This window comes from Carcharodon carcharias, chromosome 10 (assembly GCF_017639515.1).
Source record: "Carcharodon carcharias isolate sCarCar2 chromosome 10, sCarCar2.pri, whole genome shotgun sequence".
NCBI classification, from domain to species: domain Eukaryota; kingdom Metazoa; phylum Chordata; class Chondrichthyes; order Lamniformes; family Lamnidae; genus Carcharodon; species Carcharodon carcharias.
Genome location: NC_054476.1, coordinates 29,399,818 through 29,419,067, shown reverse-complemented (window position 1 = coordinate 29,419,067; position 19,250 = coordinate 29,399,818). Strand labels below are relative to the sequence as shown.

The 19,250-nt window shown below is 46.7% G+C and overlaps 1 protein-coding gene and 1 long non-coding RNA gene across 6 annotated transcripts in view; both read right to left on the bottom strand.

The window, feature by feature from the left end:
- LOC121283147 overlaps positions 1-19,250 on the bottom strand; it is a 135,605-nt gene that overhangs the window by 37,124 nt on the left and 79,231 nt on the right. The window lies entirely within an intron of this gene.
- Positions 6,923-8,238, bottom strand: LOC121283148. Its single transcript, XR_005944198.1, has 3 exons — positions 8,053-8,238; positions 7,634-7,777; positions 6,923-7,407 (listed from the first exon to the last, which is right to left on the bottom strand). It is a non-coding gene; the product is annotated as an uncharacterized LOC121283148 (long non-coding RNA).

The window sequence follows — 19,250 nt, the reverse complement described above, 5'->3', positions numbered from 1 at the left end:
TGTCAAGCTTCTTGATTGTTGTTGGAACTGCACTCAAGTGGAGAACACTCCATCACACTCTTGTAGATGATGGACAGGCTTTGGGGAATCAGGAGGTAAGTTACTCACCACAGGATTCCTAGGCCGTGACCTGCTCTTGTAGCCACAGTATTTATATGGCTAGCCCAGTTCAGTTTCTGGTCAATGTTAACCCCCAGGATTTTGATAGTGGGGGGTTTCAGCGATGGTAATGCCATTGAATATCAAGGGGTAATAGTTAGATTCTCTCTTGTTGGAGATGGGCATTGCCTGGCACTTGTGTGGCTTGAACGTCACTTGCCACTTGTCAGCCCAAGCCTCACCAAGCATCACTCTCACCTCACCTCGGGAGTTTAGCTCTTTTGTCCATGTTTGAACCAAGGCTGCAACGAGGTCAGAAACTGAGCGACCCTGGTGGAACCCAAACTGAGCATCAGTGAGCAAGTTATTGCTAAGCAAGTGCTGTTTGATAGCACTGTTGACGACCCCTTCCATTACTTTACTGATGATGGAGAGTAGATTGATGGGCCAGGTTGGATTTGTCCTGCTTTTTGTGTACAGGACCTACCTGGGCAATTTTCCACATTGCTGGGTAGATGCCAGTGTTGTAGCCATACTGAGGCAGGTTGGCTAGGGGTGCAGCAAGTTCTGAGAACAGAATTTGAAGAAGGGACTGAAAACAATGGCTTTGGTCTTCTCAATATTAAATTGGAGATTTTTTCTCATCTAGTCCCAGATGTCGGATAAGCAACAGTGGAGGAGTTTTTTCCAGGGGTGGATACGGAAGGAAGTAGGGCGGGAGGCGGAAGGGGGATGGAGAGTGATACAAGGAAGTGGGAGGTTGTTGGACAGGATTCCATAGCATTATTTTGAAGAAGAGCAGGAAAGCATGTAGGCTGTGGAGCATGAACCATTTGGGTCGAATGTATTTGGGTTTTTAAGTGCAAAAATACTACATGGCCCATCTGGCTTGCTGTAGTCATGTGACCTCTGCCATGAGAGAAGCTCTTTAAGCAGCCATTTTACAATCAGTTCAATAAAGACTCTTACTGAGAAGGCACTGCTGTCTTTGAATTCAAAACAGAATGGCTTGTTTTTGAGCTGTAGATTCTATGTAATTCTTTGTAATATATATATAGACTGTGAAGCATGAGACCCAAATAGTGTGGGGGGATAAGGGGTGCTGTCTGACACCACTACAAAGAGAATTGGGCCCCAGGACTCAGACTTACACTATAGCGGTAACCTCATCACAAAGTAAAAATCACTTAGCAGCTCCAACAAAATTGCAACTGTACTCTAGGTGTACTCTCCCTGCTCCTTTCTCTCATCCACAATTTACATATTGAACAATTTCTTTTCTTTGTAAAATAACCCTTAGAGAAGAACTCAAAATACACCATGTAATAACACTCCAGAATTTTTGGAAACAATTTTATAATCACTTTGTGAAACCAATGGTAGGTAGGTTAGGACTTTTTGTCACATATCCAGAGTGGCTGCCATTTTCTAGTGTTTCCCCTGCTTGGAGAAGAAGAGATAATATCATTTGCACACTGAATTTGGAGACACCTAATTCATTGGCTGCTCTGCAGCCACTTAACGGCCAAAGGAACAGCTCTCAACTTCCTACTAGTATGCAATTAAATACTCAATATTACTTTAAAGAAATTATGTTGTATCGTTTAGAGTCCTGCCTCAGAGAGCTGCTGACCAATCAGAAGCCAGCAATTCTCCATTACTTTGGGGTAGAGGTGTGCAGCATTAGATGAAGATTTGGGTATGTGTATGGGGGTCTTGCCAAACTGACAGGCCCCAGGGAGAGGTTGGGGGTGGGGGCTGAGCTTTGAGAGGCCATGGGTCGAGGGAATCAAGGGAGGGGGGATAAATTGGGGGGGAACTCTCCATGTTAACCCAATTAAACCTGCTGGGCTGGACACTTAGCTTGGGCCTCTCCTGCCACCGGTTAAATCTTTGTGGTGATGGTAGGATGAGGCCCTTAAGCTGGCATTAATTTCCCACTTAAGGTCCTGAATTGGCCCACTGGTGTGCAAGCCACCCGAGGCCTCTCCCACCACTGGTGCGGTGGAGACAGGAGCGGGTGGATAGGCGAGCGGGCATGCCACCTGCTGGACTTAATGAACCACCCCACCTTCCAACCCATCGTGGTGGGGAACGTTAAATCCAGCCTATTGTGCATGCTGGGTCTACTAGTTGAGGCGTTAATTGTTGTCACCAAATTCCACGGCAATGCTGTACCAACCCACCAATGCATTTTCAATGACTGGGTGATAGGGACCAAACTGTGCACCCCCTCCCCATTCCTGCCCACCTTACCTTATTGGAAAATCCCAAAATGCACACATTCACTTAGAACCTACCAAGTTACTTCAGGGGGCATTCCCAAGTTTTGTTGCTCCTGTTGACTTTCATGAGCTCTGTCACCCTTTCAAGTTTCAGGTACCCCTGTGATCAACAGTAAGTGTTCAGGGTAAAAGAAACACTGATAGCCCTTGTAAATGTGCATGAAGGATGCTGCTTTTTAAGTGGCCTGTAGACTCCTTCCCAGGAGAAGCAAATAGGAATCTATGGCCCAAAATTTTGTCCCCAGTTTGGGTGCACAGAGACCTGAGACATCTCAGTTCTGTGAAACTGACCTTTAATAATGTACATTTGCAGATCAGATTTTCGGTCAGGGCATGCGGGCTGAAATAGGGGTCTGGGTGGCTGATACCAGGGTGAGTGCAGAGGCTACCAGGTGTGGAGGCGGACTGGATGGAAGGCCTGCCTCTGTGCTCCAAGGGTTTTTAAATAAATATAAACTAATAATGAAACAAAAAACTTCCCTCCGGCCCTCACCCCCTCTCGCCCAACCACACAATGCATATGCCCCATCCACGCTAATTCATGCCAACTTATGCTCCCCACCCACCTCCACTGTCCATCAACCCCCTTATGCCAACCCATGCCCCTCTACCCATTCCCCATGGCCTCTCCTGCTTCCATGCTAACTTAGTGCCAACTCTTGCCAATCCTTGCATCCCTTTTCCCTTATCCCTCCATGTCACCTAGTATCCTTGGACACTTCCCTGGAAACTTTGACACTTCTTGACAGCTTTGAAAGCTGGACAGTTCTTTAACAGTTCTTGAAAGCTGGACAATTCTTTGACAGCTGGACAGTTCTTGACAGCTGAACAGTTCTTTGACAGCTAGACAGTTCTTTGACAGCTGAACAGTTCTTTGACAGCTCGACAGTTCTTTGACAGCTGAACAGTTCTTTGACAGCTTGCCAGTTCCAATAAGTTTATGTGTAAAAAGTGCATAATTATGTTCACTTTTAACAATCCCAAGGGGTCCTTTATGTCTCCCTTACCTCAGCCTTACCTCAACCTGCTCCCCCCGCACCAACCCGCAAAAATGGATCATGCCATGTTTGGGAGCAAGACATAGAATTTCCGGCCATTTCTGGGATTTTCTCCATTGTAGCGAAAATCTGGGCCTGTGTCTGGACTGCATGTCATGGTTGCATTTTATCCTCATTATTACAGAAGTTCTGATGACTTATTCTGACACAGGAATCCAGTAGATGTACTCAGTTCCGATTTTTAAAAGTGTCTTCTTTCTGCAGCAAAGCAGAGACTGCACAGGTGCAAGATACTGCTGTCCCAAATTCATAGGCTTTGGGTAATTCCCCAACCCATCCTTCCTTTCAATTGTTCATCAAATTTACATCTTTCCAACCAGCTATTTGCCTTGTCACAGTTGATCTTGTTCCATTTTGCTATCAGTGACATACAAATAGATGGACAACTGTGCGAAATTAAGTAACTTCTATCTTTTATTGAGAAGCCTCTGAGTCAGAAGGTTTGCTGGTCTATGCCCCAAACCCGAGCCCTGAAAACAAAAATCCAGGCTAACCCCCGAGGAAGGAAGTAGTGAGGGAGTGCTACATGCTTGGAGATGCTGTCTTTTGGATAAGGTGTCAAACTGAGGCCCTGTCTGCAATAAGGTGGATATAAAGAATCCTTTAGCATTATTTGGAAGAGAGGGGAGAGTTCTCCCCAGTGGTACCAAAACAGGTTATCTGATCATTATCACGTTGCTGATTGTGGGAGCTTGCTGTGCACAATTGGCTGCCATGTTTCCTACATTACAGCAGTGACTAAAGTTCCAAAAGGACTTAATTGGCGATGGAGGGGATGTCTTGAGGCCATGAAAGGTGCTATATAAATGAAAAGCTTTCTTTATTTTAAAGATTCCAATTGAGCTGTGCATCTAGACTGCCACTTCGATCACAGGTGGCCAACAGGTTGTAACTGAGGTGTCAGCTGGAACTCTGTCACCTCTGAGGCCAGAAGGTTGTGGGCTCATGAGAGACTTCAGCACATAATCCAGACACTGCCAGTGGAGTGCTGCCAGTGGGCGGGTGCGCGCCCAACCCGAACGGGAGTAAAATAGTCGGGTGGGTGGGTGGGTGACGATATTTCACTCAGTGGGCGGGCGCGGGTGCCGGAGCGGCAACTGCCGTTAATTCAGCCCCACCTAAGGCCCTTAACAGCCCAACTGACTGTGATTTTTCCTTGCCTGTGCGATTTTCTGCTCATCACTTGGGCAAATCGGGCCGGTGGCCAGCTGACATTTTCACAAACCTCACCCAAGGGTGGGATAAAAAGGGTCAGCAGCATTGTCGGTGTGAGTAGGCAGGAGCTTTGGAGATAGTTTGCAGCTGGTTGCTCACTGGCAGTTGGCAACTTCATCTCTGTCCGGGGCCTCATTCTTAGCATTCCCAGGCTTCATTTCAGGACTCATTGCTGTCTGCCAGGCCCCAAGAGGTTTCAGGCTGTGTGGACTCTTCCAGGTATCAGACAGCCTTCCCTTACCCTTGGAATGGGGATTGTGGTCTGCACTGGAGGCACTGCCTCCGAGGAGGAAGAGAGGGGCAGAAGGGAGAGGAGGCCACGTGTCCCAATGCAGCTTCCAGGGGAGGGACCTGTGGGAGGAGAGCCACAGGCACAAGAGGTGCAGGGCCAGCAGGAAGTCCAAGGCGGAAGGGACCATAGATGATGCCACTCTCCTGCTGCCAGGGTTTACAGGCGGTGATGCAGCTACCTCATTATGTCTGCGATACAATGCTGAAGGAGGCTCTGCCTCTCAAGGGAGAGCGTGACCTCCATTTGCCAGATGATTGGGACTGAGATCAGCTCCGACGATGTGAGCGGACACCCCAAGCCAGTGGCTCTGAAGGTCACAGTGGCCCTCAACTTCTATGCTTCCAGCTCTTTCCAGGGCTCAGTGGGGGATCTGTGTGGAGTGTCCCAATCAGCTGTCCACAGTTGCATCAAGCTGGTGACAGAAACTCTGTTCAGGCAGGGACTGACCTTTATTCTTTACCGTATGGACAAGGCCAGCCAGGCTGAGCAAGCCAGAGGCTTTGCAGTGATTGCTGGGTTCCCCTGCATCCAGGGTGCCATTGACTGCACACATGTGGCCATCAAGGTGCCAACGGGTCAGCCGGGTACGTTCATCAACAGGAAGGGATTCCACTCCATGAACGCGCAGATAGTGTGTGACCACAGGATGCAGATTCTGCAGGCCAATGTAGCTCCCATGATGCTTACATCCTCAGACACTCCTTGTTGCTGAGGCTCTTTAGTGCTCCAGCCCAACTGGATGGATGTCTGCTGGGTGACAAGGGCTATCCCTTGAAGAGGTGGCTTATGATGCCTCTCTGCCATCCAAGAACAGAGGCAGAGAAGCTTTACAATACAAGTCATGCCTCCAAAGGGCAGTGGTAGAGAGGACCATAGGTCTTCTCAGGATGCACTTCCAATGCCTGGACTGTTCAGGGGGAGCACTACAATACCCCCCAGAGTGGTTGCATGCTGCACTCTCCACAATCTGGCACTGGCAAGGGGGGACCCACTGGAGGAAGAGGATCTTGAGGCAGCAGCACAGGCCACAGATAACGAGTCCAGTAGCAAGTCCGAAGAGGAGCATGGTGAGGAGAATGCAGAAGGCGTGGAGTCAGACCTTGGTAACCTGCAGGGAGGCAGGGACACCAGGGATACCCTGATCCAACCCTCCTTCAGCTAGGTTACCAAAGATCAACTTCAAACACATGCCAGGGCTGCCTCCTCCATCCCAGATATCTGAAAGGGCCCATTCGTTTGAACACAATGAATACTCAGTGCCTGTTCAATAATGTTCAGAGCCACCTATATCGACTATTACATACTGGCGTTCCCTGCACCAATGAAATAAAAAGGTGAAGCATACTCAGGACATGAAGACAAAAACATAATTTATGTAATTCTGACAATTCAATAATGTGAACAGAAATGTTTCATGTATTCAACATCGGACCAGTATGCATAAAGTTAACAAAAATGAACATAAAATCACCTGTGACCTGTCCCTCTTGTGCTCATTGTGCTTTAACTTACATTTGCGAGTGCTATATCTAGGTGCTCCCCCCCCTCACTGGCACCAGCATTGGAGACAGCCTGCTCACTCTGCTATCTTGTTGGCCTTGATGGCCTTGGCTGTCGTCCTTTGGCCAGTGGAGCCAGTGCTGGCCCTGCTTGGGAGGGAGCAGCCAGTGCCACAGATGGCATCTCTCCAGTTGCTGCAGTCTCATCAGATACCACGGTCACTGGCGGAGGGGCGGAGGAGCTGCTGCTGTTATCCAGAATGCCCTTAGAGGAGCCCGCAGAAATGACAGGCAGCTCATGTGCCAATGTGAAGTTGCTCTGGATCTCCCTGCTCATCACTGATGGACTGGCACCTAGTTGGATATTGGGTGCCTCATTCATCTCCCACACTGACACTGACCACATGAGATCAGTGCCTGTGTGAGGGTTTGCAGGTCCCCAACCCCAGGAACCCCTCATTCTGTCCCTGGAGCTGCTTCTCCATGAATCATCATTCTCTAAATAGAGGAGGCAGTGCGCTCAGCCATGACAGTCAACGCAGTGCTCACGCTCCACATGGACTCCTCCATCATGGAGACCATGGCACACAGACCCTCATTGATCTCCACTAGACCCTCCCACACATCTTGCTAGACATCCAGTATCTGCCGCCTAATGGACGACACCAGAGGCTCAAGATCAGCCTTTGTCTGAGCATCATCCTGGTCTTCAGCAGTCCTCCGACTGCAGTCACTCTGAGCACACATTGCTTCCACCTGCACCTCAAGCGATAGTGAAGTGCCCTCACCAATGTGCACCGATATACTAGCCACCATTCTAATGCCCAGTGAGGTGCTGGTCCCTGTGCTGGTGCTTGTCTCAGAGTGCGGGTATGACACAGGTGCAAATGATGCCCAGTGGTCCTCTGGTGTCAGGGGTGGCCCTTTGGGCTCCAGCGATCGAACACCTGCTGGCAAACCTAAAAGGGAGAAGAAGGACATGTCATTAGTTAAAGTCATCACCATGTCATTGTCACACACATGCATGCCAGGCACCCTGGTGAGACAACGGAGGTCTGTACCATGGTGCCCCTCATCTTCCAATGATCAATGGGATCTCCAGGTTTGAGGCTCACATCAATGAAGAGACTACAATAGAATGGTTGCACAAGCCCAAATTCTCACCTCTGTACACTGTGCTCTTACCTTCGTCTGGCACCCTAGCCTCTCCACATTCAGCTGCACGTTGGGAGGCTCTAGGGCATCTTGCTCATGCCTCAAAAGGAATAGGAGGCTAGCGGGGCCTCCGCCAGCCTGCGACCTTTCTATATTGTTGTGGGCAGTCTTCTCCTGAAACAACAGAGGAGCCTTGATTAGTCCACTCTGTACCTGCAGCGCCATTGCAGCCTGGCCAACCCCAGCTGAGGAGCACCTTGTAGGGCACATCCAAGTCATGGCCCTTGAGCCACAAGGCATTCAGTCCAAGCAGCAAAGGCTGACCCTTTTGGCCATCTCCTGCGTCATTAACAATTGGCGCTCAGACTCTAACACCCCTGATGTCCACGGTGGGGGACGGCCAGACCTTAACACATCTGCACACTGACCCATGCCAACACAGTACTCACCCTTCCTATGTGCAGCAGGTCATTGAGCGCCCAGGAGCGCCGTATTACATCACGGTTGCTGAGCAGCGCTGCCACCTCCTCCCGTGCTTTCGTGGTGAGATGCGGTGGCCTCCTCCTCCCATCCTTGGGGACAAGGGTGTTTTGTGGCTGCTCCTGGGCTGGCCCACCACCCCCACCTGACGAAGGGAAAATCCTGCCCAAGGTATTGTAGGTACGAGAGTAATTCACCATCCAGTAGGATGTGTGTAACATAGATGAATTAGAAACATTAAAAATGCATTAGATTTACAGATAATTGGTGAATCTTACAAAGCTAAAAATTACTGTTGGTGATATAATATTTATACACTAATTTACATTCTTCTCTCCACTAACTTAGTAGCAACATCGTGGAATCATTGACTCTTACAGTTCAGAAGGTGTAACCCACTGTATATGTATGGGTTCTTTGAAAGAGTTATCCAATTAGTCCTGCTCCCCTGCTCTTTTCCCCATAGCAATTTTTTTCCTTTTCTGTTATATATCCAATTCTCTTTTGAATGTTATCATTGAATCTGCTTCCACCGCCTCTTCAGGCAGTGCGTTCCAGTTCACAACCCGCTGTATAAAACAATTCTCATCTTCTCCCTGGTCCTTCATATTCGGTTGTCAACCCACCTGCCACTGGAAATAGTTTCTCGTTGTCAAAATGCTTCCTAATTTTGAACACCTCTAATAAGTCTACCCTAAACCTTCTCTGCTCTAAGGAGGCCTGGTCTAATGGGTCAACAATTGTTAAGAAAAGAATTGGGGTGGAATTTTATATCGCCCCTCCGGTGGATTTATAGTTGGGGGTGGGGAGGAGGAGGCTGGGAGGTGAACATAAAATTTCGCGAATGGGCTTCCTGTTGGCTTCTCGATAACCCTGACCTTTCCACAATTTTACGCTGGAATGGGCAAGGCCTAGGCCAGCCCACTCGCCTATGCCCCAACTGAGGATCTAAAGTGGCTTCCATCGGCAGCCCCTTTTAACATTGGGTGCCCCCCAACACCTCTACCCGAACCATGAAGTCTGATCATTTCAGGTCCTCCCTCCCCCTCTGTTCTCTCCACTGACACCCCAACTCCCTCCTCTGTCCACACCCCAACCCCAGGCCTCACCAGTCCTCCCTGCCCTAAGACCCCTAAAACTTACCTGGTCCTAGACTCCCGGGACTTACGATCTAGGCACTGCTTGCAGTCCCAGTCGTGTCCACTGCAGCTCCTGGCACTGCAGGGACTAGAGAGCTGCTGGCCAATCAGATTGAGGGGAGGAAGTCCCTCCTCCAGCCAATTAATGCTCGCTGGATTGTTAAATGTCTGTGGGGCAGGCAGTCTGCATTTCCTGCAGACTCTTCAGCTGGTGGGAAGGGAAACCCCACCATGTTAAAAATCCTGGCCTTGTATTTATAGAGTACCTTTCATGACCTCAGGACATGCCAAAGTGCTTTACAACCAATGACGTATTTTTTGACGTGTAGTCACTGTTGTAATGTAGGAAATGCAGCAGCCAGTTTGTGCACAGCAAGCTCCCACAAATAGCAACATGCTAATGTCAAAATGATCTGTATTTTTTTTGTGATGTAGATTGACATCACAAAAAAAGGGGCACAAACACCAGGGATAATTCCCCTGCTCCTCAAAATAGCACCTTTTGATTTCTTACATCCAATTGAGAGGGATAGGGCCTCAGTTTAACAACTCATCTGCTAGAAAGTGCCTTTAATACTATAGTACTCCCTCAGCACTGCACTGGGATGTTAGCCTTGGTTTCTGGGCTCAAGCACTGGAGTGGGACTTGAACCCACAACCTTACAACACCAGAGTGAGAGTGCTATCAACTGAACCATGGTTGACACAGCTAAAGGAAAGGACTGCTGTTCTTTGTAAACAGCTGTCCTGAGCTGACAACAGGAAGGGCAAGTTCAGAAATAAGTGTTCAGTTTGCTTTGCAGCCTAATGGTAGCCTGCAGCAGAAAGGGGGTGGTCTTTCCTTGCAAGTGGTCTTCGAATGATTGGTTGATGAGGTTTTTTTAACAGCAGTTTTAGGTTGGATTATTTTACAACAGTTTGTTTCGACTTCAAGCCAACCTTACTGATCAGAACATTTGTTTCCTATCAACTTGCTTGAAATGAGTCACCAAAATTTCTTTTAGTTTTGTTGCCTGAGTTGCATTGACCCCGTGACCCCTGTAGCTGTTCTTCTTTTCCAGGAAGGAAGACACTGGCTTTGAACTCACATCGATCAATTCCTTCACTCTTCCATTTCCCAACAACTCGTATTTCTATTTCTTGAATTTGCATTTTTTGCATCTATACAGTGCTTTTCATGACCACAGAATGTCTCAAAGCAATTTACAACCAATGGGGAACTTTCGGAGTATAGTCACTGTTATAATGTAGGAAACATGGCAGCTAATTTGGGCACAGAAAGCTCCCCACAAACACCAGAGAGATAATGACCAGGTAACCTCTTTTTTGTGATGTTGATTTTTTTTATTCGTTCATGGGATGTGGGCGTCATTGACCATTCCTAATTGCCCTTGAGAAGGCGGTGGTGAGCTGCCTTCTTGAACAGCTACAGTCTGTGTGGTGTAGGAACATCCACAGTGCTGTGAGGGAGGGAGTTCCAGGATTTTGACCCAGTAACAGTGAAGGAACGGTGATATATTTCTGAGTCAGGATGGTGAGTTACTTGGCGGGCAACTTCTATGTGGTGGTGTTCCCATGTGTCTGCTACCTTTGTCCTTCTAGATGGTAGTTGTGAGTGTTGGCCAAGTTGGCACTATTGATAGAGTTGATCTGCAGACACTTCTTGAGTGGAAACTTTAGGTTTATTTACAAGATACTCAGCAGAAACTACATGTGTGCTTTCAACTCAAACTCTACATGACTGACTACTGAGGTAGCCCGTGCTACTCTCCTATTGGGTACTAAAGATCGTGTGATCTTCCTTAATAAGTATTATTCTTAAAGGTATATTACATACTAATTAAAGCCATAATTACCACAGTAGTGGTCATGGGTTTGGTAGGTGCTGTCTAAGGAAGCTTGGTGAGTTCCTTCAGTGCATCTTGTAGATGGTACACACTGCTGCAATTCTGCGTCGGTGGTGAAGGGAGTGAATGTTTGTGGAAGGGGTGCTAATCAAGCGGATTGATTTGTCCTGGATAGTGTCAAGCTTCTTAAGTGCTGTTGGAGCGCCCAGGCAAGTGGAGAGCACTCCATCACATTCCTGACTTGTGCCTTGTAGATGGTGGACAGGCTTTGGGGAATCAGAAGGTGAGCTACTTGCTGCAGGATTCCTAGCCTCTGACCTACTCTTGTAGTCACGGTATTTATATGGCTGGTCCAGTTCAGTTTCTGGTCAATGGTAACCCCCAGGATGTTGATAGTGGGGGATTCAGTGATGGTAATGCCATTGAATGTCAAGGGATTGAGGGATAAATATTGGCCCGGATACCAGTGATAACTCCACAACTCTTCTACAAAATAGAGCGATTAGATCTTTTGGGGCCTTGGCTTAACATCTTATCTGAAAGACAGCACCTCCTACAGTGCAGCATCCCCTCAGCGCTTCACTGGAGTGTCAGTATATAGCACCTTTAACACAGTTACATGCCCCAAGCTGCTTCACAGTGTAGGGAAAGTGATGTTTAATGGTTAGTTTAGTTCAATTATCACACAATCAAAATATTTTAATCGATTAAACTTTAGAACCTCAGGGCAGAAATTTCGGGGCCCGCTTGCCATCGCATAAAATGACATTCGTCCTGATGTCACCGCACGTCTTTTAGATTTTCAGTTCGGCAGGCGCGCAGCCGAGTCGGCTCCACACTTGCCAAACTGTCAAAGGCATAGTACGGCCTGTTAAAAACTAATTGAAATAATTAAATGAGATGCCCACCCAACCTTAAGGTTGGCGGGGAGGCAGGCGAAGAGCCCAGGCGGCCTTCATATTTTTCATGGAACCTCATCCACGGGCGGGATGAGGTTTCATGAAGTGTTTAAAAATTCAATAAAAATTTTCAAAAATATTAATTGACATGTCCCAGCTCATGAGGGGTCATGTTTTAAAAGTTTTTAATTTCTTTATTTTGATGTTTAAAACTTAAACAAATCTCTCTGAGGCACGGAGGTGACTCAGGGAGATTTCTGCGCTCTTCTGCATGCACGAAAGGCCACAGGCCCCGACTCAGGGAAACCCCCACCTGCACAGTTAATTGGCCCACCCACGTAAAATGGCAGCGCGGCCCTGATTGGGGCCGCCAATCGGATTTGCACCCGTCCCCGCACAACCCCCACGACGGGGGGAAATTTCTACCCTTAATATAATGTGATTCTGTTATTCTGAAAGCAGGCAGTGTTAATTGCAGGATGCTGCTATATCAGTGTGAGACTTGCAATCGTTCAAGTTTGAATGAGCAATATTCTGTCACTATGCTGATTATTGCTACTCATGACTCTATTAACTGAATGTATAAGGATATTTCACTACCTCACCCTTTAAACACTGATTATTGCTATGCACATATTTTATACACATTCTGCATAGATTTTTAAGCATTACCTATTGTGTAATCCCCTATATTAGTTAAATATTGCTTTGCTTAAAGTTACATGTAACTTTGCAATTTGTTTGAAAAGTAAAGTAGCTCATTCCAAATACAACAGCCACATCACCCAGCAGGTGGCCCCTAAAAGCAGATAGTCATTGGTAAGTGTCTGACTTAATCAACAACCCACATAGACAGTCATTGCTAAGTGACAGATTTAATCAGCAGGCACAGTAAGATAAGTATCTGATTTAATTAGGAATTCACTCCAATTAAGTAAAATCTAAGACAATAAGCTCAAGAGTATTCAGTAAGCGATCATGCACTGTACCTGAATCACCTAGCCAATCAGAATCTAATCATGCACCCCCTGGACCAATCAATGTTCAGGGGTACCATTGGTCAGGTCGTGGGTCGTGATTTGGAAAGGGTTAATAACCAGTCCTCGGTGATCAAGGCGGGGGCCTCAAGTTTGAAGTTGAAGTTCACAGAGCCTGTCCTCCAGCAGAAGACCATAGAAGTGACGGAGAGGAAGTCCGAGTGACGACCTGCGCCCTAAACGGAACTGGGAAGCAAGAACTGTAGTTTGCCCATAAAGTTGCTGCCCTGCTTTGTTAAGTATTATTTTATAACTTAAGTAAAGTTTCCTGAGTTACTTCACCAGGCTGTTGCCTGATGGTTAAAGTCTCATTGGATCAAATGATCTGCGAGTACAGACTTGCAGAATTAGAGTTTGAATTGTACCCCCCCAAAAAAGGAAAAACAGGAACAATCACACAACAATTTGATGCTGAGCCACATCAGGAGATTTGAGGACAGATGAGCAAAAGCTTGGTCAAACAGGTAGGCTTAAAGGAGCATCCTAAAGGAGGAAAGAAAGGTAGAGAGGAGCAGAGATTTAGGGAGGGAATTCCAGAGCTTAGGGCTTAGACAATTAAAGATATGGCCACCAATGGTGGTGTGAATAATTTTGTGAATGCTCGAGAGACCAGAATTGGAGGAACACAGAGGTCTTGATGGTTGTAGGGCTGAAGAAGGTTATGAGGGGATACAGAGGCCACGGAGGGATTTGAACACAGAGATAAAATTGAGGTGTTGCTGGGCCAGGAGTCAATAGAAGACAGTGAGCACAGGGGCAATAGGTGAATGTGACTGGGCTGGATTTTACTTGGAGGCGTTAGCCCTGGAAGACTTGACCAGATGTTATGGTCGTCAGGCAGGTAGTTGCCTGAGTTTGTGGTTTCCACCCCCGCCTCTAAGAGATGCTGACCAATCAGAGGGCTGGCAGCACTTCAGATCCAGCACCACCGCTGGGAGCAGAGGCTATTGCTGGGATTACAGTCAATCCCCAGTGAGGAGCCATGGACAAGGCAGGACTGGAAGGTGAGTTGGGCGGTCTCGCCAGGGCAGTCAGACAGGCCCTGATGAGGAGTGTTGGGGCAGCACAGGAGAGTGGGGGAGTTCAAGTGGGTGCAGCCCATTCTGGCGGAGGGGAGCCCTTCATGGGACACAGTGCCTGATCAGGAGGACCATCCCTGAGCCTGCAGGCAGACCATCTGGGTATAACTGGTGGCCTTGCCATGTGGCCTAGGCACTCCAGACTCGCTGCAAACACCACCCCCCCACTCCCCTTGGTCTAGCCAAGAACTGACAGAACCAGCATGTGGCTAGTGTATCTGCAGCAAACCATGTTCAAACTCAGGGTTCTCTCTATGTCGCAAATCATACAGATCTTATTTGAGCATCTTAAAATGCTGTCAGGCCATCAGTCATGGCTCAGTGGGTTGTACTCTCATTTTTGAGTCAGGCGTTCAAGTCCCACTCTAATGACTTGAGCACACAACCTAGGCTGACCCTTCAGCCCAGCACTGAGAGGGTGCTGTACTACCGGGGATGCTGTTTTCTATAATTGAGGCCCTGTCTTCTTTGTCAGATGGACATTAAAAAATCCTATGACACTCTGAATGAAGAGCCAGGGAGTTATCCCTGGTGTCCTGGCTACTATTTATCCTTTAATCATCGGATCATTATCACATGTTGTTTGTGGGAGCTTGCTGTGTGTGCCACATTTCTTGTATTACAACAATGATTACACTTTAAAAGTACTTAATTGGTTGTAATGTGCTTTGTGATGTCCTGCGTTATGAAAGGTGCTATCTAAGTTCTTTTTTCCCCACATCGCTGGGTCAGTAAACGAATGTTTAATAAGTAAGATGGCCCTTTTGATGATCTGGTATCGTCAAGGTTCACAACTAACAGATCTGAACTTAACCCATCCTCCTCCTCCTCCTCCATTCCTCCCTTGGGGACAAGATTGCTCATCTCAACTAGGTCATGTCTTTTTTTTGCATCGCTGAAGCATATCGTGTGTTGGGTCAATCAAGGAACAACGTTTATAGTGTCCACGGAGATGCCTGGGAGCTGGGCTGTCCCACCCTCTGAATTCCAGAGGCTTGTGTAATCACTTTTTGCAGCTAAACTGCGGGGGAGGGAAAGGGAGAGGGGAGGGAGGGGAGGGGAGACAGTTACAAAAATAAACTGACAAATTTACAACTTTAGCTAATAAATTCCACCAAATGTCTTAATTAAGACTTAAGTCCCCCGATGGCATGAATCAACAAAAACTGGTGACACGACAGGCAGCTGTCACACTCTACAGCCTTACAGCCATTGGTGACATTAAATTCAGAGTCTCTTTTAACAAACAAGCGTGTGATACTTTATAAACAAGTCAGGTGCACACAAAAAAATTCTGTACCCCTTGATCTCAAAGTTAGTGCCAGGTCAGAAATTGAGTGCTTCTGTGTTTTTTAAATAAAAGCCCCCTATGAATGTTGTTGCCTCCCAAGCACAAAGAGCTTTAAAAAGCCCCAATGCAAATGGAAATGAATGGAGCCCAAGCCACCGAGGTAATTAAAAATATATTTTCCATCTCCAAGTAATTGAATTGTGTACAATCCGCGAGTTAATGAGGTCATCTTCCCTCACGTACCGACAGGAAACTAGGAATAATTATCTCTCAATTTTTCCTTATGTAGCAATTAATTTTAACCATTCTACCCTGTCCCCTTCCCTCCCTCCCCCACTGCTCCCCTTTACCCACCCCACCCCTACCCCCAACTTCCTCAGCCCACTCAGTCAAATTGACGGCTAAACCAAATTGACAAGCCAATTGATACGACAAGAGGCACTGGAGCTACCGAGGCACACAAGGCAATCAAGGGGCTCCAGCTGTTCCTGGCAAAGCATTTCCAGGTGAATGTCACCTGGGATTTTGCATTCTGCCACTCTGGAGGGCGCGGGACGTGCGGCAGTTGCTGACAGCACATCTGGTGCCAGATGGGCCGAAGGAGCGATTGCGGGGGGTGGAGGAGCAGACAGGGGGTGGGGGGGAGCTAACCCTGGAATCTTCTTTGGTGAGGAGGCAGAACAGGGAAGATGGGGAAAAGGATGAAATACAAGGAGAAATAAAGCACTCCCCAATCCCCAATAGTTAAATAAAAGGCAGTTGTCAAAAGAGGGGTTTGCAGTTAGGTTAACATTAAGCACCATGTTAAGTTAACTCACGTTGGAGACTCTGTTTCACAACAGTCCTACATCAGTTTAAGCAGAAGCTATATTTTTTTTAAAATGGAAATTATTGATACAGTCATCATGTCACCATCCAGCAGTATTGAGAAGTTGTCAGGCGTCTTTCCAAACCAGTTTTAATTTATTTGCTCTTGGGATACGGGCTTCAGTGGCAAGGCTCTCAGTGTGCCCTTGACAATGTGGTGGTGAGCCACCTTCTTGACTGAGTGCCTCACTCGGCCATTTCAGAGGGCATTTAAACCGTATTGCTGTCTGTCTGGAGTCACATGTAGAGCAGACCAGATAAGGACAGCAGATTTCTTCCCCTGCAGGACATTAGTAAACCAGATAGGTTAATGGTCACTCTCTGAAATAGAGCTATAAGTAGAAGGTGTCAGTGGTGCCTAAGTGACAGACACTCTTGTCTCTGAGTTGCAAGGTTGAGGATTCAAGCCCCAACCTGGGAATTAAGCATAAATATCTAGGAAGACAATCCAATGAAGCACTGAGGGAATGCTGCACTGTCTGTCAGATCAGATGCTAAATACAGACCTCATCTACCCTCTCTGCTTCTCCAATGATATCCAGGATCCAATTCTCCATAACTGTCAAGTGTAAAAGTCAGAAATATGGCAGGAACAAGCAAGGGGATTATGTTAAACCTTTAAAAATCACAAGCTTGGCCTCAGCTGAAGTATTGTGCTCAATTCCCGGACCCCACACTTTAAGAAGGATGCCAAGGCCTTGTAAGGGGTGCAGAGTGGATTTAGCGGATGATACCAAGGATGAGAGATTTCAGTTATGTAGAGAGACTGGGGATAGTTCTCCTTAGAGCGCAGAAGACTATTTAGGAGATTTAATAGAGATGTTGAAGAACTTTGATAGAGTAAATAAAAAGAAACTGTCCTGGGGTTCTTGCAGCATTTTAGGTTGCGGGGTGGGGTAGTGGGGTGTGGTGGAGGGGCAAGGATCTGGGAGGATGTGATATGGTAGGCCAAGAAACGTTGCTATGCTTATAGTCAAAACTTGCATTTACATAGAACCATTTTATGGAAGGGTAAATAAACAAAATTTGGCACAGAGCCACTTGAGATGTAAAGACAGGTAATCAAAAACTCAGTCAAAAACATAGATTTTAAGGAGGAGAGAGAGAGAACAAGAGAAAGAAGAGGTTTAGGAAAGGAATTCCAGCTTCCAATCTAACTCATCGTACCAATTTCTCAACTTCCTGCCAATCCGTTAGTCCTAAATGCATTTAAATGTACTTGACAACTGTTCACATTTGAAGTGTTATTTAATTCTGGACTCTGGGCCCTGAGGGACTGGGAATGGTTTAGGTGGGGAGGTGGGAAAAGGTTGGGAATGGGTCAGGGGTTGCGGGAGTATTGGACAAGGGCAGCTTTATAGGTGTAAAAGATATTAGAGTAGGAACATCATGGTAGGTCATAGGTTATTGTGTCTTCCCATAGACCAAGTAATAGCAGTAGATACCAATGAGAAAGTTTATGGATATTCTGTGAATTTTAGCCAGTTTCTGCACTAGCAGTAGTGCTATGAATGGTACAATTCACCTCTGGGCCTCTGACTTAGGGAAAGAAAGAAACCCCCACTGTAGCTGACACCTGCTGGATCTCTGAGTGCTGCACTGTCCGAGGTGGTCTGCTTCACATGAGCTGTCAAACGGAGGCCCTGTCTGAACTCAGGTTTTGCAAAAGATCGCAAGGCACTATTTCGAAGAAGAGCAGGGGAGTTCTCTCCCGTGTCCTGGCCAATATTCATCCCTCAACCAACATCACTAAAACAGATTATCTGGTCATGATCACATTGTTTTTTGTGAGAGTTTGATGGGCACAAATTGCTGCCCTGTTTCCTACATTACACTGCAGCAATTTGCCAAGGCTTCTTTGACAGCACCTTCCACACCCTTGACCCCTATCACCTAGGAGGACAAAGGCAGCAGTCACAAGGGAATGCCACCACCTACAATTTACCGTCCAAGTCACCCACCATCCTGCTGTTCTTTCACTATTGCTGGATCAAAATATTGGAACTCCCAGATGGACTGCAGTGGTTCAAGAAGGCAGCTCACTACCAACGTCCCAAGGGCAATTAGGGGTGGGAAACAAATGCTGACCTTGCCAGAGACACCCACACCCCAAGAACAAACGAAAGAAAATTACAAAAGTGACTAAACTTCAAAAGGCCTTCAATGACTTTAAAGTACTTTGGGACATTCTGGGATTGTGAAAGATGCTATATAAATGCAAATTCTATCTTTCCTGCACATGCAGACATTTGGTGAAGCCAGGACTAAAACCGTGCAATGGTCCTTCATCCGCCAGCTGAATCAAACAGCTTCTTGACACAATGACCTTGACTCAATGTGTGAACAATAGATGCTTGGCTGAGGTATCAAAGCACTAGAGATTTCAGTGAATCCACATCTCAACAAGAATCAACAGCTTTTGTGACAGGAAAAGAGGAGGGGAAAAATTGACATGGAAAAATATCAATGTTTGCTTAATAGTTCAATAATTAATAGTCTAATATTGTTAACAAGTCCTTGGTTTGAGATGCCAGTACATAATTCGCTGTTCAATGAATGTTCACTCCCCAGACACAAAATGCCCCATTTTGTTTTGATGCAAAAAACTTTTGTAAAAATGGGATCATGATAAAATGCTGAAGCTGAAACTGATTGCTAGGGAGCTTGCAACACTCTAATGTTGGAAGAATGACATTCTATTCAATTGAGACATTTACAATACAAAGTGCACACACCTTCCAGAAGCCAGTTAACTGGCAAGTCCTCCAAAGCCCTTTAACTATACTGAGGCATAGTTTTCCAAAAAAATGTGTGCACCAACCAAACAGTATAGTAACCAGAGAGCAGGAGATTTTTACATCAATCTTCCAAATTTCTTTGTCCCCCTCACCCACTCTAACCACCTCCTTCATAATTAATAACTCTGTTCTCTCAGGTCCAATCCTGACATTGTCATTAAGCCTGCTGACAAGGCTGATGTTGTTGTTGGTTTTTGAACCAAACTTTAC